The sequence below is a fragment of the Triticum aestivum genome, chromosome 6B, assembly GCF_018294505.1.
Source record: "Triticum aestivum cultivar Chinese Spring chromosome 6B, IWGSC CS RefSeq v2.1, whole genome shotgun sequence".
NCBI lineage: Eukaryota > Viridiplantae > Streptophyta > Magnoliopsida > Poales > Poaceae > Triticum > Triticum aestivum.
Genome location: NC_057810.1, coordinates 158679106 through 158682536, shown reverse-complemented (window position 1 = coordinate 158682536; position 3431 = coordinate 158679106).

Genomic DNA, 3431 nt, shown 5'->3' with positions numbered 1-3431 from the left:
ACTAAAATTGCAAAAAAAAAACAAATTTGATTATATTTCCAAATAAGAAATTTGATGATATTTTTTCATATTCATAAATATTTTCAAATAACAAATTTGATGATATTTTTAAAAAAATTATTTCTATTTTGATAAATTCTAATGGCGCACCGTCGCGGGGTGCGCCATTAGAGTGGTTGTACTTATGGCGCACTATGGTTGCGTGCGCCATTAGATCCCTCTCCCCAGTTCACCTGTCCCCCTCTCACTGTTGCCTCCCTCCCTCCCTCGCCAGATCCACTCGACCCAACCGTACGCCGCCGCTCCCTTGCTCCGCCCCCTCCGTCCGTCGCGCCTGCACGACGTCGGTGCCGCCGCCGCCGCTGTGGTCTTGCGCTGCCCCGACGCCGCCGCCCCGACCCCCGCAGGAGTCCACCCCCGCCGCCCCCGCGCCCCCCGAACGGGATCGGCCGAGCGCACGCCGCCCGCTCCTCTCCTCTCCTCCTCCCTCCGACGAGCGAGGGCCTCCTCCGTCCCCTGCAGCAGACGGCGAGTGCGGCCCCGACGTGCCCACCCGGCCTGCCCCTGCCATCCTCCGCCACCGGCCCCTGCTCTCCTTCGACCGCGGTGAGCGAGGACCCGGACGAGCTCGGACCCCGACCCCGACCCCTTCGCCGACCCTGACTCCGACCCCTTCGGCGACCAGGTACCTCTCCTCCTTCCTCCTTCCTCCCTCTCTCCACCCTTCCCCATTCCTTCCAACCGATGCTCCAAAAGGAATTTCAAGACAGAAAGCACATGCTCCAAAAGTTAGGGTTCACGATTCAAATTGCACTGCATTTTTGTACTGCATTTTTTGTAACTATATAGGAGAATCAGAGTTCCTGCTACTTTTGTTTGTTTTCTTTTTGAAACTGTGCTATCTTTTCATTAGAGATGGGATGTTTCTACTTTCTAGCGGTGAACATGAGAAGGTTGTGTTAGTTGCTCAGCCTGGGATAGGAAAATAGACCGTGAACTTTCTGAGATGGTAAAATAGATGAGGGCATTGTTCTCCAGGGAAGGTGCAATGGATGTGATTGAAGATTCAGTTCGGTTGTTCCATTAATGATGTCTAGGCAGAATGCTTAATAAGTTTCATCTTGCGGCAAACAACAAGAACTGCAGGACTGCCCTGTTGCTAGGTAGTAGTAGAGTACATGCGCTTGCAAGTTCCAACTAGTTGCTTCAGGGATTGAGTTAATTCATAGATGTTGACCTTCATCCAGTGGCATACAGATTGGAACAACTGAGTTCTGTTTCTTGTTATTTTAGATTGTACCGTGGATTTGATTTATTATCTGCAAAGTGATAAATTTTGAATTTGAACTAATTCAGATTCTCCTATGAAGAAGGCCAGGCCTCGGAAATTGGTTAGTTTGAAGGCCAGGCCCCTTATAATGATGCTTTTCTCTAGAAAAAATGATCCTGGATTTTTTTATGTAATTCTTTGTGGTATTAAGATGGAAACCTGGGATACTATTTCTGTTAGGAGATGGTGTTATATTAAGATGCATATATTGTTATGTTTCGCAAATTGTATCATCTTGCCACTTAAGTCAGCCTTCCCTTTAAGCAGAAAATTCAGTTAGGAGCTACCGTTAGGAGATACTGTCAAAAACTTGAGCTACTGTCAAAAAATTCAGTTATGGCATCTAGAATTATGTCAGTTTTGTTTTGTAACTAGAAGACCAAAGTGTTAGGAATTCTGTCCAAACTGTAGTTTTCAGTATTCTGTCCAAACTGAAAACTGTTAAAAAGCATGATGTTTCTTGGATTTCTGTAATGATGATGATGATGGAACACATGGTCTTGGATTTCTGTAATGATGATGGAACATTATAAAGCATTGTACTCCAGTGTGTATGAAGGATACAAAAAATTTAGCAACTTCTTTGATTTTATAAAGTTGTTCTTATATGGGTGAAACTTCACTTGTTTTTAGGCTAGTGCAGGGTGTTGCTTTATTGTGATGCCTCTGAATTACTTGTGATCACATTGAGAAAGACTTGCTAGTTTGTTGGGTTTTGTCTCCGACCATTGTGTCGTGATGAATTTGCAGGTACCCCGAGAGGCCCTTGAGTTTGCCGGAATGTCGATTAACTTCCATTCCGGCAAATTCGGGCACTCCATATGTCCTATTTTCAGCAAAGGTCATGCTGAAATTTTCCGTGAATTTTAGCATGACTTTGCTAAAAATAGGACATATGGGGTACTTGCGACTAATGCCTGTTATCATGCATGGGTACTAATTGGTCTCTTCTGCTGCTTATCAGAGATGGCGGGAAGCAGCCACCGCCGATCTGCGACACCGCAGTACGAGTTGGATGCTTCTGAGTTCTTCACTATCATACTTGAGGCTTCAGTATCATCCATGACGCTGGTATATAAAACGAGAGATCTCCCCTTCACCCATCTCATTATGATATCTGTTGTTTGCTACATCACTCATTTTCCCAAACTGCAGAGGCTGCCTGACAGTTTTATGAACATGCTGATGGGTGAAGATCCGCCAAATAATGTGAAGCTGTGACAGGCCGGCAGCGGGTTTCGCAGGCAGTGGGATGTGCAGTTGGCGATCAAGAAGGGCCACATGTACTTGTCTCGTGGGTGGGAGAAGTTCTACCGTGCCTACGACCTGCAGCTGTGGTACTTCCTTGTCTTCAGGTACGACGACGATGCCAACATGCTCATCGTGAAGGTGTACAACAAGACTATGTGTCGCATGCGCTATGCTGCCGATGATGATGCCGGTATGTACGTTGTGCCTCTTCTTATTCCTCTACATTTGGCTTTGTCTCACATCGATTGTTAACGGTCATTGTTGCATTTTGGACAGGTAGGAGCAGCAGCAGCGACACTGGCTACAGCCAAAGCAGCAGCGACTATGGCTGTAGCGAAAGCAGCAGCGATTCTGGCTGTAGCGAAAGCAGCAGCGATTCTGGCACCAGCATAGACAACAAGAAGGATGATCCGGACTGGAGTGCGGGAAAAGAGGAGCAGAGTGAGGATGAGGAGCTGCATGATGACGATGGGCATCAGGCTGAGGATGACCTAGCGCTGGTGGTGGCTGACCAAGGGCAAGAGATGGTGGTGGCTGACCATGGGCAAGAGATGGAGGTGGCTGAGGATGACCTAGCGATGGTCGTGCCTGAAGGTGGCCTCGCGATGGTGGTGGTGCCTGACAATGATCACGCACCGGTGGTGGCGCCGGCGATCCCACAGCTGGGCGACATGACCACGCCAATTGTGGTAGAAGACTACATCCCACTACCTCCACTGCCTCCACCGCCTCGCCGCTCTAGGCGCATCAGGGAGATGAAGGAGAAGAAGGAGAAGAACTTCCTACTTTGTCAGGTATGTCAGATCTCCTATAGGTTAGCTATCCAAAATGATATATATATATATATATA